The sequence below is a fragment of the Cydia amplana genome, chromosome 21 (assembly GCF_948474715.1).
Source record: "Cydia amplana chromosome 21, ilCydAmpl1.1, whole genome shotgun sequence".
Taxonomy (NCBI): Eukaryota; Metazoa; Arthropoda; class Insecta; order Lepidoptera; family Tortricidae; genus Cydia; species Cydia amplana.
The window spans coordinates 7,577,002-7,597,176 of NC_086089.1; positions in this window are offsets into that span (position 1 = coordinate 7,577,002).

Consider the following 20,175-nt stretch of genomic DNA (forward strand, 5'->3'; position numbering starts at 1 on the left):
CAACGCATTATGTCGTAACTCGTAGGTAGCTAGCTAAGGCACCAGTGTAAGGCCTGAGTGGACGCTCAAGTTGGGCGTGCAGCGGGGCGGGGTATGCGGCGTGCATGTTAAACAAATGCAAGCGTATAGAAGCGGCCTTATAGTGCACGCTGCTCACATCACGCGTGAGCCCGACGCCACGCTGCACGCCCCGCCGAACGCTCTGCTTCGAGCGTCCTCTCAGGCCTTAACTTATGGAGCTGTGGGAGTAGCTCCCTTTATACATGCGCTAAGAAATACTTATAATAATTAATCCAACTACGTGACTTACCAATGGTACCGAATTATTATGAAATTGATAAAAACAATATCACGCAAATATTAGCTGATAATTCATCGCACGCAAATATTCGCTGATAATGATAATTCATCGTCTGATACATATTAGTCATTGTTTTATATAACACCTAGTATTTTATTATCAACCTCGATAAGACTGAAAATGAGACTTGGCTTTTGTGATTTTTTTTAAAGATAAAGATAAAATGTATTCTTAAAATACCTACTCGTGGACAAATTTAGAGGGGTTCAGGCGGAGTATGTCACTTTCTTAGGACGTCACATTCTGAGTTCGTCACTTTCTGACTTTGTCACTTTCTGAGATCGTCACATTCTGAGTTCGTCACTTTCTGACTTTGTCACTTTCTGAGATCGTCACATTCTGAGTACGACACTTTCTGAGTACGTCACATTCTGAGAACGCCACTTTCTGAGGACGTCACTTTCTGAGTTCGTCACTTTTTTAGCATAGGTACGATTTAACAGTATAATATACCTGCACGAAAGATGTACACTGCCAGCAACCAGATTAGCTGTTCGACATACGGTCGCTTTTATATCCTACATACCAATACCAATCTCTGTTTGCCTTACACCTGACTGGTAGAGAATTCCATTTGGCAAAACGTCCTATGTTTCGTGCAATAAAGTGAAAATAGAGAAATAAGTAATAATAATAAAACAATCTAATTATGTTTCAATCAGAGTATTTAATTCAGAATAAGTACTTAGAAACTACAAGCACCAAAACATTTAGCCACCGATTGGAGTTAGGCCGGCAACAGCTTCGATTCAATACACATAAATGTTTCGCACAGTAGGAACCATGATTTTATCATTCGCCGCTGTGATTAGCTCGTGAAGGTATCACGGCAAGCTCGCTGACACCAGTAGAAGGTCATTCCAACATATTTACATTTAAACGGACTGCCGCTCCTTTCGTGACAACATATTCTTCAGCATCTTCTGTCATGTCTCCATAAACTCAAACGTCTTTTTTTCTGATGGTAGTGTAAATTTTGGATACCTATCTGCGTATAAAATCAGCATTGCAGTTTTGTTTCAGACAATATTTCTTCTCGTGTCATCTGTGGAGAATAGGCGTCAATGGATTTTTTTCTTCAAAGCATTGCCGAATTTCAGAATATATGTCATATGCCATCAATCACTTCTGCGTATGGAGTGATCCATACTCTCATAGTTCTCATGTTCTTTATTTGTTTGTTTTCTTCCTATATGTATAGGTTACACGATGAATTTTTAAATTATTATTACATTATACTTTTAGCCTGACAATAAAAATCTAGCATGTCGCCGATTTGACATCGCTGATTTCTTTTCTATTTAAAATGCGAAACTACAAAAAGGTTACATATAAGTAGTCTGTCAAAGGACTCTCTCATTTCAAACATAGACAGAGATAATCATACTATCTTTGTCTTACTCTAGTACTAGCACCCAAAAGAAAAGGATGAGTACAATTTGTATTGTTCTTATTTAATGACAAATTGGTTTGACCAACTATACTTACAGTCCGTGACTCTCAGAATGAAATGAAATTCGTTTTTCGGGTAAAATCGGACGTAATCGCGTAATAGAAAATATATTTTTTAATGTTGATTCTAGCGAAAAAAAGTAGCATTTATTTTATAAGAAATCTCAAATAGATTATTTACGTAAAAGATATTTTTTTGCTGTGGGCTACCGTTTACGAGTTATTTACGAAAAACTAAAAAATAACAACCTTGGAATAAATTATACGTGACTTTCCAACTTTAATATATTTTAAAACATTGATCCTAGCGAAAAAGTGTACTGAATCTTTTTTGTAGGAAATTTTATATGGATTACTTATGTAGTAGAACATTTTTTGCTACGGACCACCGTTCAAGAGTTATTTACGAAAAACTCTAAAAAGGGACCTTAACACCATAATAACATCATAATTTGACAGAGTCGCCGGTCAAAGGAACCGAGGTGGAAAGTTCCCAAATTAGTAATCTGATAGCCCACGTAGTGAAGAATCTAAAAAAAATTTTTGGACATCGAGGTTTGTACCACCTTGTATAGAGTAGTTAATACCACCATAACTAGTAGGTAAGTAAATATTTAAATTCATTAAAATATGTGACTTTTAAGTACTTACTGTATATTTACAAATTAAATTTAAAATTATTGTTTTAATTTATTCTTTTATTTTAAAGTAAATTTAAATTAAAACTAGAGATAAAATAAAAAACACAAACTATAAAATATACTTACTTACCTACAAAAAAAAATGTGACTGTTATTACCACTCTATATAATTTCAACCAGAAGTAGTAAATGACGGTGTGACGTTCTGCTTTCAAATTCTGATTCTATTTTATATAGAATATGACAAAAAGTCAAATAGCAATATAGTCATCAACTAAATATTAAGCATAACGTCATTCAATTAGGGCTTATTTTACATTGAGACAATAGGTATCCCTAACTTTTTGCGGTAAGTTTAAAACTTTTTGTGAGTGAGTAAGAAAGCAGAATAGCAGTATCACCTTCGCGTGTTACCGCCGATACCCGATGTAAGTATCTTTCTGAAATCGGAAGGTCATTAGAGTTAACGGACTGTAGATAATATGTTGCGCTAGCTTCGACCCGCGACTTCATCTGCGTGGAAATATAATGATGATGATGATTTATAAACAATAATTAGGTCCTTCACGTCGTAGCGCAAAAACAATCAAATTTTCGTTCCCCTTTGAAACCCCTAAGTAATATTTAAAAAACACGGAAAAAAAATAAAGAAAAATGTTTATAGGGTTGTATCTTCTAAACCGAGCGCAAAAATATTAAAATGTTCATTCCTCTGTAAGAAACCCCTAATTAATATTTTAAAAAAAAAACAAAAAAAGAAAAAAAAACCAAAATAAAAACTTTATAATGCTGTACCTCCTAAACCGTGCATCGTAGCGCAAAAATAATCAAATTTTCGTTCCCCTTTGAAACCTGAAAGTGATGTTTAAAAAACACGAAAAACAAAAAAAAAAAATAAGAAAAAGGTTTATGGCTTGTATCTCCTAAACCGTGCGTCGTAGTGCAAAAATAATAAAATGTTCATTCCTCTGTAAGAAACCCCTAATTAATATAAAAAAAAAACAAAAAAGAAATAAAAAAAAAAACAAAAAAATCTTTATAATGCTGTATCTCCTAAACCGTACGTCGTAGCGTAAAAATAATCAAATTTTCGTTCCCCAAGATTTGAGGCCCGGGGAAGGACATATACTTGGTCAACCAGATCTTGACAGTAGAAAAAGGCGGCAAATTTGAAAAATGTAGGCGCGAAGGGATATCGTCCCATAGAAAATTTGAATTTCGCGCCTTTTTTTACTGACAAGATTTGGTTGACCAGCTATAATTATTATCATCATATTTCCACGCAGATGAAGTCGCGGGTCGAAGCTAGCGCACCATATTATCAAATTATAGTTGGTTAAACCAATCTGTCATTAAATAAGAACAATACAAACTATACTCATCCTTTTCTTTTGGGTGCTAGTACTAGAGTAAGACAAAGATAGTATGATTTATCTCTGTCTATGTTTGAAATGAGACAGTCCTCAAACTATATATAACCTTTTTGTAGTTTCGCATTTTAAATAGAAAAAAAATCAGCGTTGTCAAATCGGCGACATGCTAGATTTCTATTGTCAGGCTAAAAGTATAATGTAATAATAATTTAAAAATTCATCGTGTAACCTATATAGGAAGAAAACAAACAAATAAAGAACATGAGAACTATGAGAGTATGGATCACTCCATACGCAGAAGTGATTGATGGCTGAACATATATTCTGAAATTCGGCAACGCTTTGAAGAAAAAAATCCATTGACGCCTATTCTCCACAGATGACACGAGAAGAAATATTGTTTGAAACAAAACTGCAATGCTGATTTTTATACGCAGATAGGTATCCAAAATTTACACTATCATCAGAAAAAAAAGACGTTTGAGTTTATGGAGACATGACAGAAGACGCGGTATGCTGAAGAATATGTTGTCACGAAAGGAGCGGCAGTCCGTTTAAATGTAAATATGTTGGAATTATGACCTTCTACTGGTGTCAGCGAGCTTGCCGTGATACCTTCACGAGCTAATCACAGCGGAGAATGATAAAATCATGGTTCCTTTCCTACTGTGCGATACATTTATGTGTATTGAATTGAAGCTGTTGCCGGCCTAACTCCAATTTGTGGCTAAATGTTTTGGTGCTTGTAGTTTCTAAGTACTTATTCTGAATTAAATACTCTGATTGAAACATAATTAGATTGTTTTTTATTATTATTTATTTCTCTATTTTCACTTTATTGCACGACACATAGGACGTTTTGCCAAATGGAATTCTCTACGAGTCAGGCGTAAGGCAAACAGAGATTGGTATTGGTATGTAGGATATAAAAGCGACCGTATGTCAAACAGCTATTAATCTGGTTGCTGGCAGTATACATCTTTCGTGCAGGTATATTATACTGTTAAATCGTACCTATGCTAAAAAAGTGACGAACTCAGAAAGTGACGAACTCAGAAAGTGACGTCCTCAGAAAGTGGCGTTCTCAGAATGTGACGTACTCAGAAAGTGACGTCCTCAGAAAGTGTCGTACTCAGAATGTGACGATCTCAGAAAGTGACAAAGTCAGAAAGTGACGAACTCAGAATGTGACGTCCTAAGAAAGTGACATACTCCGCCTGAACCATTTAGAGGAACGCTAAAAAAAGTTTTAATTACTGGATTAGTTAATATAGGAGACCTATCAGTGTAGTTGAATTAAACTTCCAGATATAATAAATCTCCTATAATTAATCAGTAAATACAATAACATTCAAATGACACGGAAAAATTAGCGATTGCTTCTGAATGTCATGCTTCAGCTAAAAACTCGTTGAACCGCAGACGTGTGGCCAAAAAGGCCAGTCCGCCACACTACTCCCCCGCCGAGACCGTTCCTACGGCCGATAGTCAAAAAGATGGGACGGAAAGTGTACGGTTCGGCCGCTACGAGTTCTTTTTTCTGCAGTTTGTTCCTGCTCTAGGGGCAGATTATTAGGAGCAGATGTAGGTACTTGCGGAATTAATGGCGTGCTAGGCGTAGCTCTGCTGTGGTTGAGATTTCCCCAATCGTCTTTGGACATATACGCTGGCTTGAGCCTGTCTATAGTTACAGTGTCTGCTTTCCCAGCTCTCTCTATTTTAAATGTTTTGCTTCCTCTATGCAAAACCTTATATGGGCCAGTGTACGGGGATTCCAGTGATCCTTTGACAGGTCCATGTCGTAGGAAAACATAATCTGCAGAGCTGAGATCCTTCGGGATATAGAACGGCCATTGAGAGTGACGAGTGCCAGGAACTGGGATGATTTTAGCTACATATATGGTTGCGTAGTCTGTCCACAAAATTGCAGTAGTTAACTGCAGTGGTTTCTGAAGGCTTGAAGAAGTCACCAGGTAGGCGCAATGGCTCGCCATATACGAGCTCCGCCGCCGAATACTGGATGTCTTCTTTCCAAGCACTGCGGATTCCGAGGAGTACCAAAGGCAAACCCAGTGCGTGTTGGTATGGCACATTATAGCTGCTTTTAACTGTCGATGGAGGCGTTCGACCATGCCATTGCAAGCCGGATGATAAGAAGTTGTTGGTCGATGTTCGGACCCAAGGATTGTCGCCAAACTTCGGAAAAGCTCGCATTCAAACTGTCTGCCTCTGTCCGTGGTGATTCTTGCAGGGCAGCCAAAGCGGGCGACCCAGCCTGACATAAAGGCTAGTGCACAGGTCTCTGCAGTGATATCGGCCAATGGATATGCTTCAGGCCAACGCGTAAAGCGATCGATGACCGTGAGGCAGTACCTGTAACCACAAGAAAAAGGTAATGGCCCTACTATGTCCATGTGGACGTGCGAAAAACGATGAGATGGAGTGGAAAATGATGAGATGGGAGATGAAGTGTGACGTGAAACTTTGTTCTTTTGGCAATCTGCGCATTCTCTAGGCCACAATCGGCAATCTTTCCTGATGCCAAGCCAAACAAATCTTTGCGTTACCAGGCGGATGGTTCCTTTAACGCCTGGATGGCTCAGCCTGTGTACTGCGTCAAATACTTTTCGCCGGAAAGTTAGACGTACAAAACGCCTTTAATTCAGTTAATAGAGGCACCCTGCTGAACGAAATTAAAATAACGATTCCGGAAATTTATAACTTTTTACTACAGTGTTATCACTGTCCATCGAAATTAATGCACAAAAACAATGAGATCCTTTCGGCAGTGGGTTGTCAGCAGGGTGATCCCTTCGGTCCAGCCATATTTAGTCTGGCAATTAATTCAATAATTCACAGTCTAAATTCCAAATTAAACGTGTGGTACCTTGACGATGGGACTCTAGGAGGCGATTCACAGACTGTCTTAGCAGATTTATTACAAATTAAAAATAAATTTAAAGATATTGGGCTGGAATTAAATTTCAATAAATGTGAATTATATATTTCGGACAATTTAGATTCTTCTTCGGCATCCCAAATTATTCAAAGTTTTAATAACATCGCGCCATCTATCAAAAATATATCTACATCTTCTCGGAGCACCCGTCTTCGATGAAGCCATCCCTCCCCTTCTGAGTAAATCTATTTCAAAATTTAGTGACTATTCGGACCGCCTTCTCAAAATTAGCAGTCATTCTGCACTGTTTATTCTAAAATTTTGTCTACTCATTCCAAAATTTGCCTACCTGCTCCGCTGTTGCCCTATCTGGAAATACCCCCATCTACTCCGACCTCTTGACCTACTTTTAAAATCCCAAATTGAATCAATTTTGAACATCCGATTTAGCGAGCAGGCATGGACTCAAGCCACCTTACCGATAAGGTATGGTGGTTTGGGTACCCGTAAAATTTCAAGTGTTGCTTTGCCGGCATTCTTGGCCTCAATTCATAGCACCTCCGATCTCGCAGGTAATATTCTCAAAGCCTCTCCGGCTACAAACTGCGAGATCGCGTGCCTGGTTGAGGCCTCGAATGCATGGCTAGCTGGACCGAGTCAAAATTTTCCGTCTCGACCGAAGATACAAAGGGCCTGGGATAACATAGCTTCAGTCTCTACGCTAAACTCACTTCTGGACACAGCGACAGGCAGGGACCGAGCGAGGCTTCTGGCATCATCTCAGCCAGAGTCAGGTCAGTGGCTACACGCGTATCCCTCGCCTAACACCGGCACCTTTATAGACCCAGAGACGCTTCGCATAGCCGCTGGTCTCCGGCTAGGAGTTTCTGTCTGTGCCGACCACAACTGCGCTTCATGTGGATCTGAAGTAGATAGCCTCGGTCACCACGGGCTCGCCTGTTCTTTGGGTGCCGGCCGCCTGTCTCGCCATTCCGCCCTCAATGACATCCTGAGAAGGGCGCTCGTCAGTGCCGGCGTTCCCGCCGCTCTGGAGCCCCAAATAGTGCGGAACGACGGTAAGCGCCCTGACGGGATGTCACTGATTCCCTGGAAGATGGGTCGTGCGTTGGTATGGGACGCCACTTGCGCTGACACGCTAGCGGCGTCCTACGTCCCATTGACCAGCAGGCGTGCTGGCGCGGCGGCGGACACTCGGGAGCGTCAAAAGGTAGCCAAATACAGCTGTCTCGGCGCTCAATACGAATTTGTCGCATTTGGCGTCGAGACGCTTGGTTCGTGGGGCAGAGGCGCACAGATGCTCCACAAGGCGCTCGGGAAACGGCTGAGGGAGGCAACGGGCGACCCCCGCGCGGGCAGCTTTCTCGCGCAGAGAATTGCAATCGCAATCCAGCGCGAGAACGCTGCCTGCGTATTGGACACCCTCCCGAGGGCACCAAATTTTGATAGGTATTTTTAATTTTTAGTTTTAGTTATTTTAATTGTAGTTAAGTTTTAGTTTTATATTCTATGTCTTTTAGTAATTTATATTAATAAAGTTGATTAGTTAATTAATTACCTGAGTAATTTCAAAATTAGTAACTAACCTTTTTTTTGTGTTCCTCTAATTTCGCCCATGAGTGTATATGTAGGTATACATACATATGTATATATATACCTACTCACTTATGTTATAATTACGAGATTTACGAGTTCTAAAGTATATAAGTATGTGAAAGTAACCTCTGAACCGATTTAGACGAAATTTAGTATGGAGCCCCGAGGCCTGAACAATTAATCATCATCACCATCATCCCCCGAAGACGCAGGAGGCTTGTAGTAAGTTAACAGAAGCATGTAAATTAGGTACCTATAGGGGCGTTGGAGGGTCTGCCCTCTTGTGGCCTGAATCGAAAACATAAACTGTACAAGGCTAGTGCTGCGCTCTACAGTTCACGTACGTTTTCTTGTGCATTATAGATTACATTTCTGCCCCCTACAGTTCATGCACGCTCCGGACGAGTATTTTAAGACTTCGTCACACAACAGGCGCGTTATCCGGGCGGCGCGTGAGCGTTTTAAATGTAAAAGGTATAAGCGGCGCGCCCCGCTCACGCGCCGCCCGGAAAACGCGCCTGTGTGACGAAGCCTTAAGCTCGGTAACGGTCTTGAAAATAAAATTATCCCACGGCGCTTGACGCTAAACATTCTTATCTCGGATAGACCATGACTCCATTTAACCCCTTAATTGTTTAAACTTAAGTTCATTAAGTCCAAAACACATCCCATTGAAACTTCAATCTTAAAAACTAGCGCATAGAGTCTAAATTCCCGCCAAAAGAGGAGTTAACAAGAAATTTTACACATCTGGAGGCTAATTTGTGAATTACTTAAAAGCTAAAATGACGTTATTACTTTTGGCACATACCTACGTCTAAATTAGCTAAATATGTACCATCACGCTCCGCGATTGTTACGCCTTTTAGGGTTCTAGCTAAACTGGACATTCCATAGCGTAAGTATGGACCAATCAATTTAGCTAGGACCCTAAATGGCGTAACAGGGGTCCCGTTGTTTCCCATAAAGTTTCAAGTCATAATGCATTATTTGTCATATTATCATTATTCATTTTTTTTTATTCAATTATTTATTTAGGGACTTTTAATCTTAAGATTACGCCAGTCCCATCGTACCTTAAACTAAGTTACAATCATCTACGGCCTGACAGTAAACTGACTAATATAATTATACACAAATAGATAAAACTGAAACCGTTAACATTTCAGGAAATTCGTTAGGTTATCCTATAGATAGGTTAGGCTAGGTTAGGTTTCTTTTATGGCAATCCTGAAAAGTGACGCGTTTCTGAACCAAATGAAGTATGACTAACGAAAATTCGGGCAAACAATACATTATGACTTATCGATTTGGGAAACAATAGAGACCCGGCGTAACAATCCAGTGTGGTGACTGTACAATTGTATATCACAGACAAGACATCTTAGGATTCCTAGTCTATGCTGTACATACTATATAACTTTGGAGATAATATGTGACGTAATCTATGAAAAGGGACCTTTATTATCGATGGCGCTTACGCCATTATTAACGATGCTCCGATATAAATACAATGCCGCGCGACGCTGTGCGGCGTAAGCGCCATCGACAATAAGGTCCCTTTTCATAGATAATGCCCCATATAAGGGTAGGGTAGACTGGGGGCAATTGAAACACATCATGATTGAAACAAGTCAAATTTCTCGAAAACTATAATACCTACGCGTCTGACGCAACACTCAGTACACGCGGTCGGCCATGTTTGAATCCTTGACCAGTAGCGCTCGAGCGACGGTGCGCGACGGAAGTGTCCACGCGCCAAACCAGTTTTTCGCGGTAAAAAGTAAGTATTTGTCCTCTCGTATTTTTTCTTATAACTTCGTTTACTCTTGTATTTTGACTAATCAAATTATGTTGGTGTTCGAGTTAGGAATAAACGAATGTTTTAATGGCCGTTGATCAGCGTTCGAGTCTTTTTTATATATTATATTTGACTTTTAAGTGAAAAACGAGGTGTGGGGACGATAGAAACAACTTGCTTGTGGACGATTGAAACGTTTTAATCGTCCCCAAAAGTAGCCAACTTCAAAATATAAGGAGGTTCTGTATTAGATGCACATTATGTTTGTTCTATTAATGTTCACTATTATTTATGTAGTTTTTGACCTACCTAGGTTTATTAGTTTCATATTAAAAATATACTACACTACTACCTACATCCTATTTCTGTAAAATACATTTATTGAACCGTTTTTTTTTAGATGCCCCGAAAACGTCCAGCAGGCGAGGAATTTAAGTGATCTCTGGAAAGACCTTCGGAAAAGCGGCCCAAATGTTTGATTTTTAATGTTTTAATTTGTAATGTTTTGTTTAATAAAACAATTTGAACTGATTATTTTATTGCGTCTAAGTATTATTTCATTTTACATCCCGGCGTTTGCAACCACATGCAACACTCGTCACAGGGTAGGTACACGGAATGGTTGTGATTGAAACATTGTTATAGTTGAAACAAGCACTTTTGTATGAAACATGATTATGCTTATTTTTAGCGATTTTATATCGTTATATATTATAAGTGCATTAAAACTAATTTGGTTAAGATAAATGTATAAGGTAGCAGCAACGTCGTCTCGTAAAAGTCGTTCACTCTTTTTTTTTCCCGCGTGTTTTGATCGAGATGTTCAGATGCTCATAAATTGAGACATATTTATTTTATGCTTGCGAACTTTTGATGAGCTCATTGTATGCAGATGTAGTGATGGAAAAGATTAAAAAAGATATAAGTACTTTCATTGTGCCGAAGATATTTGAGTGTTTCAATTGACCTCACATAGTGTTTCAATTGACACACATGTGGGGTCAATTGAACCATACTGCCCCATTCTCTTTATTAAATTATTGTAAAAAAACTATGGATTATAGACCATCCAAATACACTTCATTTAGGAACCAGATAACTAACCTTGAAATATTTTGGGCGTACATCTTTCTACTCATAAAAATATGACGGTTACAGGCGGTTAAAGGCAAATTGTTTCAATTGCCCCCAGTCTACCCTATAAAAGCTATTCGTTTTAAGGTTTCTTTTGGGGCAATTGGCCAATCATAAACGTTAATTGATATTTATTTTTTATTTCGTAATTTAGACGGTGACAATAATATACCTATGTCTACCTAATTGTCTCTATTATTGACCCTGACCAAATATTGAGTAGGTAAACTTTTGCGTTTTGCTCTGCTGTATACAAAAATGCAAAAAGTTTATTAAAAAATCGGTCTGGATCATTATTATACACAGCAATGATATTATAAAACCATAGATAGGTTATACTCATACTTGAGGAGCACAAAAAATACTTCCATATTTATTACTGTGCCTACGAAAAAATCTGTTATTTTGGATTCATTTTCTCATTCCATCCATTTTGTCACACTCGTTGTTAAACATAAGGTCGTCTCTTTCTCTTTCGGTGTGCGGGAGCTCGTTAGCATGTGCACATTTTTCGCTTGTCCAGCCGCGACTAAAGGCAACATGTCCAATTTGTCACAAGGTAAGCGCTTCAATTTTCGAACGCCTATAACCTATCTTGAATTATAAATCATTGCAGACAAGTGGTTTAATTAGGCTATTAAACTCACATCATTACTAGTTTTAAAATAATTTACTGCCATTTCTTTATTATGTTTACGACAACACACTAAGTATATTTTTACACATACAAAAACAAAAAAACCGGCCAAGAGCGAGTCGGACTCGCGCACGGAGGGTTCCGCACCATCAACAAAAAATAGAGCAAAAAAATCGTGTTGTATGGGAGCCCCCCTTAAATATTTATTTTATTTTTAGTATTTGTTGTTATAGCGGCAACAGAGATACATCATTTGTAAAAATTTCAACTGTCTTGCTATCGCGGTTCATGAGATACAGCCTGATGACCGACGGGCGGACGGACGGACAGCGAAGTCTTAGTAATAAGGTCCCGTTATTTTTTACCCTTTGGGTACGGAACCCTAACTAGACACATTTTATAGCCTAATAATATAATACAAAATAAACTATCATTAATTTTACTCTCAGATACAACAGGAACTAAGTCCACAACTTTTAAAGCGTTACCCGCCTTTTTCACCTAAACTGCGTATTTTAACTATAAGTCTAAGAATGCTTTAAGTTCACGTGAAGTGTTAAGCTTATTCTGAGCTCTAATCTCCTACTAACTCGGCGTAGAATCCCGTGTAGAAAATTGACTTGAGTCATTCTGGCTGTTAACTTTACATTTACGGCGTATTTTATGAACGTTCTTGTTTAGATAGCTGTTATATATACGACATCATCAGAAAATACTACACGTGTGTTATTATTAAGAATAAGGGCTCAAGAGACGGTTCGACAACTCCCATGCGAGTTTCATTACATAGCGGTATTTGATCGGTCGGCCGATTGGATGTAATAAACCGCAAATGTCCGCAATATAAACCGCAAGCTAGTTCGCGCGTCTTCTAAATGAGCCCTAATAAGGAGAATCGAGACGATAAAAATATACGTCTGTTTATTTATTTTAAATAACAAATTGCACCATACAGCTAATGCCAAAGCGGCACAAATAGCTCTCAGAGCTATACCCGCAAAAATCGAAGTTCGCAAATTGCGGGCATATTTCTCTATCACTCTAATTACGCCTTCACTGGAGTAACAGAGAAAGATCCCCGCAATATGCGAATTTCGGTTTTCGCGGTAGCCCTGAGGGTCCAAAGTTAAAGACCTCCAGAAAAAGAAGACGATTTAGTATTAGAAATATTATATCGAAATGAATTTAGATTTTATAGGCCGACGGGTTTGGCCAGCCGAGTCATATTATTAGAATTAGACTGACTCACGGAAGTCACGGAACACCCCTGAAGTGCTGATAATATTATACCTAACATGGATAAGATAAGCACCTAACGTATTAGTAATCAGATAATGGTATTATTATAGGTACTTGGATTCCCTCCGCATCACATGCCCGTACCACGTTAGGCGAATTTCCCTTACTTTTTCAGTTATAGGTGCAACGTTCAGGCTTCCTCTTATATACTCATTCCTTATCCTATCCATTCTCGTCACGCCACACATCCACCTTCTCATCTCCGCTACATGCAATCTCTTTTCATCCGACATCGTCACCTTTAGAGCCCAACCTCTGATCTAGGGGTCTCCAAATTGCTCCTCAGAATTTTCGCACGGTCCACCGTCAGCGCTGAGGGGAAGTGTTTGCTGTTAGGGCTGAACATCTAGAATTCTAGAGCCTGGCTCCCGCGGGCCGGATTGGAACGCTGTCGGCGGGCCGGATTGGAATGCTTCGCGGGCCGGGTTTGGAGAGCCCTGCTCTCATCCATACATGCGTGACGACAAGTACCTACTAGAGTCGTGCACCTACACGACTTATATTTATAAAGGGAGGTTACCTACATGTAAAGAAAAAGCGTATTTTTCAATTCTTAAACTCTTTACTTTATGTATTTTTACATAACGATAGTTATGGGTGTAGGATGTACAATTACATATACATACAGATGTAGTGAATAAACCTTTACCATCGTATCTTCACGGAAACGCACGAACGTGCTATTTCAGTCAGTTTGACTACAAAAAAACACTGAGGTTGACTGAAATAGAATGACAAATACTAACTTTTCCGAGAAAATACAATGGCAATGCATTGTTCACTAAATCTGATGGATGAAGGGCTAAACTTTACACCCTGTATATTTTTTACAATTCAGTTTTTTAAGAAGAACAAAACGAAGCGTGAAGAAATATATTTGACTTACTCCCACGCACCCGAAATCAAAAAGCCGCCTTCATACAATCGAATTTACCCTCTTATATTAAAACGACATTCTTAAATTAGGGTGCATTGGGGTAAATGCGAAGGCGGGGTAATTTCGAAACTGGCAAATATCTACTAAACTAGAAACTCTTCATACTTTAGCAATACTTACGCCGCTGCAACGCTGACATGGCATCTTGCGTACTGTTGATACAGTAGAAAGTGTTTCTAGTTTAGTAGATATTTGTCAGTTTCGAAATTATCCCGCCTTCGCATTTATCCCAATGCACCTACATGAAACTTTGTATAAAAAATTATGTAACATATGGGCATTTTCACTTAAAAGTGTACCATTTACTTTTTTTCGTAAATCCGTCATGTTTTGGGTTATTTCTACTCAGAATCCGAGGACTATCAATTTAAAAAGAAAAAAAAAATTACAGTTTTGTAACTAGGGATTGCTCCCCATCCCTATTTGCAATCCCTACCTATTTGTAACGCATTTTCACATGCATTTTCTATGGATCGTTACAAAACTGACACTCAAAATTTTGTATGAAAATCTGGGGACACTTTTTTTCGTTGTCTCATTCAATAGTACAGTGAGCAGCAGAAGTTGCTAAGCGGGCGAGGTGTTCAAAATTACCTTGACGCGCTCTTAACAATAAAGTCGCGTTAAGATCATTTTGAATACCTCGCCTGCTTAGCAACTATTGCTGCTGACTGTACTCGTGATTCTGTCTAAATAACCCAAATGTTGATGGTTTTTCGAAGTAAATGGTACCATTTTTTCTGAAAACCCCCATATACATAAATATGTCTGGTAGTAGTTTTCGTTGCTAAAATTGTTATACAAAGAAACTAGAGCAAGTAGAAGTTTTGTGTGTAAAATGCGATTGTATGGCGGCAGCTACGCTTGTGTGACACTTAACCCTTCTCCGGCATAGTACACGATTTAACCCTTCAGTGGCATCTGGTCTAGGGTATCATAATGTCTCCGTATACAAAATGTCCAAGTGTTAATATTGACCAATTATACAAAATTACCATAGTATCGAAATGACCACATAGGCACATACGCGCCAATAGAATTTCAACTTTAGCAATCCGATTTAAGGTTCAAATTAGATTGCACTTTCGAGAAATGTGATTTGTTTTCAAATGATTCATCAAATCTGGATTAACAGGAATATATTTGGATTTTTTGAAAAAACTTTGTAGATTGGCGCGGCATGGAAAAGGTTTAACTGCTATTTTTAAAATTCTTTATATAAAAGTATGGTTAGTATAATGTTTATGTCCTATATATTTTTGCGCGCTTCGTCGTGTAGTTATTATTGAACGCGACTGTACATTATAACACAGTTTATGCGAATCAATAAGGACATTATCAAAAGTTAGTTTCAACAAAAACAGATTGGCTATGAAGGCATAGAAGATGGATTTAAATAGGAATTATAATTTTTTGTCATAATAAAAAAATTACCGCCATTTTAATTTTTAACAGTTTCAAAATTAGAAATATATTTATGGGTCAAACAGATTACTGTGTTATCGTCTTTCCTGTAGACATACACAAGAGTTAAGGGCTATAAAGGTTAATTTTCTTATTTAACCCTTATCCACGTGAAAAGGTCCTCCTTTTATTTAGAGAACTATGATAAAATCATTACTTACATGCCCACAAGCTGTTAACTATTGCCCACAGGAGAGAAAAATGTACAGTTAGCGCTAACACACTAGTTTTCTCTCCTGTGGGCAATAGTTAACAGCTTGTGGGCATGTAAGTAATGATTTTATCATAGTTCTCCAAATAAAAGGAGGACCTTTTCACTTGGATAAGGGTTAAATAAGAAAATTAACCTTTATAGCCCTTAACTCTTGTGTATGTCTACAGGAAAGACGATAACACAGTAATCTGTTTGACCCTTATGCATATCTAAGCTAACTTCGCACCGATATCAATAGATCAAAGTGTGAGAGTGTCATTAATTCATTATAAATCATACTTTCATAGAAACTTGACGTAATAATGACATAGCTACACTTTGTCATTACAAATGGCATGCAGAGTTAGCTTGGTCGACTCGATTTTCGTGACAGTCTCCAGAAAAAGTTACCGCTTATCTATTAAACTGTAAATAGCTCCTTTTAAAAGTGGTACCTTTTGCCAGAAAATTTACTTAAATAAACCTTCTTGATTGTGTTTGTATTAATTATGCCTCTTGAAAATTGTTACTACTTAAAAAATATAATATAGACCATTATGAATGGGCCCACTAATCATAAAAGTTGTTATGTATCCCTAAAAATGAGAGATGACATGAAAATGACACTGTTATAAGAAAACTATTTTACGAATTAGCTAGGTATTGCGTGTGTCATAGTAATTTGGGAGCGTTCAAGTATTACGTAACGAATCTGGGGGGAGGGGGGTCTTGTAAAACGTTACGATGCGTTACAGGGGCGGGAGGGGGGGTTTGAACTACGCGTAACGTAACATTGTTTTTTAACCCTTCAGGTACTTTACGCCACATAATTGTGGCCTTTAGGTAAAAAAATGGTCACTTGGTGGTTATGTAACGATTTACTAGGGGGAGGGGGGGTACAGAAAAACGTTAAGGCGCGTTACATGGGGGGGAGGGGGGGTCAAAATGTCCAAAAATTGCGTTACGTTATACTTGAACGCTCCCTTTGACAGTTATGATGACACTTTTACACTTTGTTATTGCAATAATGTTGGCTGCGCCTGGCTCTAGACGTAGTTCTTGTATGGAAGGTCCTTAAGGCGAAAGTGAACGATCGTGTGAAACCGCCTTTCCTTACAAACGTAGTCCCCATTTTCCTCTCTGTATATTAACGTTATTGAATATATTTTGACACTATTTGATGAAGGTATATCATATCAATCACAGCTACGCCCCTTTGTTTAATTTTTTCGAATTCGAATTATTATTAGAGATAGGAGCTATTAAAATTGTATAAAATTTGTGTTTCGCCGCTCATACTCTACTAATAATAAAAAAATTGAAAAAAGTCGAACGAAGGTTAATTAAGGTGAACACTGGGTGAACATCTGTAACTGTACCCTTTTCAAGCAAATAAATGATTTATGATTTAATAAACATCAAATTATGTAAAAATATTTTCTCTGATGTCAATATCCAGAGAGGAAAATGGGGACTACATTTGTGTAGAAGCGGTCGTCCACTATCACCTTAATAAGAGTTACTTGTCATATTTCATGTCATCATTCAATGTATATTTGTATAATATAACGCTACTACACGTATAATATACAAGCTATAGTTATACGTATGCATATGCCAGCCTTTACAGACCTATTAACAGAATGTTTATGTCATAATTTCATTTGACATAATGTTTTCATAAATATATAAACTCATAATCAAGATCAAAATATAACACTAAGAAAATTATAGTGCCAAATAAATATAACATAAAATATTGTGTATTTATAGTTCGTTTTTTTAGGGTTCCGTACCCAAAGGGTAAAAACGGGACCCTATTACTAAGACTCCGCTGTCCGTCCGTCCGTCCGTCCGTCTGTCACCAGGCTGTATCTCACGAACCGTGATAGCTAGACAGTTGAAATTTTCACAGATGATGTATTTCTGTTGCCGCTATAACAACAAATACTAAAAACAGAATAAAATAAAGATTTAAGTGGGGCTCCCATACAACAAACGTGATTTTTGACCGAAGTTAAGCAACGTCGGGCGGGGTCAGTACTTGGATGGGTGACCGTTTTTTTGCTTGTTTTTTTTTGCTAGTTTTTGCTCTATTTTTTGTTGATGGTGCGGAACCCTCCGTGCGCGAGTCCGACTCGCACTTGGCCGGTTTTTTAGCATTAGAAAGAACTTGAAAGAAGGTAAGCGATTTTGACATGTCTTTTAATTGGAAAACACTTTTTAGGGTTCCGTACCCAAAGGGTAAAAACGGGACCCTATTACTAAGACTCCGTTGTCCGTCCGTCCGTCCGTCCGTCCGTCTGTCACCAGGCTGTATCTCACGAACCGTGATAGCTAGACAGTTGAAATTTTCACAAATGATGTATTTCTGTTGCCGCTATAACAACAAATACTAAAAACAGAATAAAATAAAGATTTAAGTGGGGCTACCATACAACAAACGTGATTTTTGACCGAAGTTAAGCAACGTCGGGCGGGGTCAGTACTTGGATGGGTGACCGTTTTTTGCTTGTTTTGCTCTATTTTTTGATGGTGCGGAACCCTCCGTGCGCGAGTTCGACTCGCACTTGGCCGGTTTTTTAAAATCAATAACTATTACATATGAAAGCAGAAGACTATAAAAGATCGTATTAGATACATAATTGTTACATATTTGCCGTAACTTATTTTTAAAATGTGTTTTTCAATTAAAAGACACATCAAGATTGTTTACCTTATTTCTAATGCTAAAAAAAACGAACTATAGTTATAATTTTTTGCATGCCTAATAAAAGTATATATTACTTTTAGATAAGAGTTATTGATATTAGAAATAATACAGTCTAAAACATCTTGGCCAAATTTGACGGCTAAGGTAGATGGCGCTGTACGGCTCCTTATAAGCGGTAACTTTGGCTGTCCAATGTTGACGTTTGCCAATCCAGTTACCACAAAACAAAATGGAGCAGTGCGCCATCTATATCAGTTGTCAAACTAGGGGGCACGAATTTTTCATAGACTATCATTTCTATTGTCAATAACTCTTTGCTTATAGATACACAAAAAACATAATATATGAAAAATTTTAAAGTCATGGTACCAAACTAAAAAAAACTTATGTTAAACTAAATTTAATGTACTGGCTTAAGGTAACTCTGATAATTTATATATAAGCTATTTATGTATAAGATAGTTATTTAGGTTATTTATTTAAAATCAAATGCCAAAATACTAACAAAATAACGACAGAAGTTTGATTATATGTAAAGTCACTATCAGATATATCGGCGCGACCAAGGTGCTCAAAAATATATGAAGTCTGAACATGCACATCTTTTTTCAGATCTTTTTGAACACCTTGGCCGCTTCGATATAGGTATCTAATGGCGACTACTGTCAGCAGCAGAAGTTATCAAACGGGCCAGGTGTCCATATTGATCTACACTCTATAACAAAGTTGTGTTCAGATTATTTTAAACACCAGTTCCGTTTAGCCTTAGATAATCTAAATAAAAAGTAATTACATTTTTTACAATAAACTTCATGTAATCAATTTTTTTTTTAAGTTTAGTGGTCAGAGAATTTAAGAAAATAAACCTTATAGTCAAACTTCTGCATAATGTTTTCTGTGTCCTTCAAACAGGACCACAGAGAAATGTCTTACAGAGGCTGACATACATACAAACAACATTATGAGTTAAAACTGTGACAGTACAACCACAGTAGGTAAGCTTACAAATTATTTATAAAAATAATCGTATGTGGATATTGTTATTTAACTATTTTGTTATGTTGCTAAAAATCGTATGGCCCGCCTGTAGCCTATATTAACTTAATAGTTAATACATTAATACACAATGTAATGTACTATTACCAGAGCTCGGCGAGGGTGAGTTATTTACCTTATAATTTGACAAGTCTTACGTCATATTATAAGGAAAATAGCTAACCCCCGCCGAGCTCTGACTATTACGCGAGACCTTAACACAACAAATATAGCTCCCTCGCTACCTATTCAAAAGGCTGAAATTAGGTACGATACAAGTGCGAAAAATAGGAAATTCCCAGGTGTATCGTACAAAGATTTACAGTACATATGGCCTTTTAAATTTTCGACATAGGCACGCAAAGTGCGAATTACCTCATTAGTGCGGTAAATTAGCACCAATTGTACTGTAAAAAATATTAGGTGGTGATTTTCCTACAAGAATAAATGCCAAAGGCTGGCACTTTTCAGCGCCAATCATTAGGTAGTTTACCCTTTTTAAGAATCACAAATGTATGTTAAAACAAAATAGTAAAATAACAATACCCACCTACGCAGTGTTCCTTACACGTAATACTTTTTTTTATCGTATTATTTGTCAATTTTTTAATATTTTTTTTTT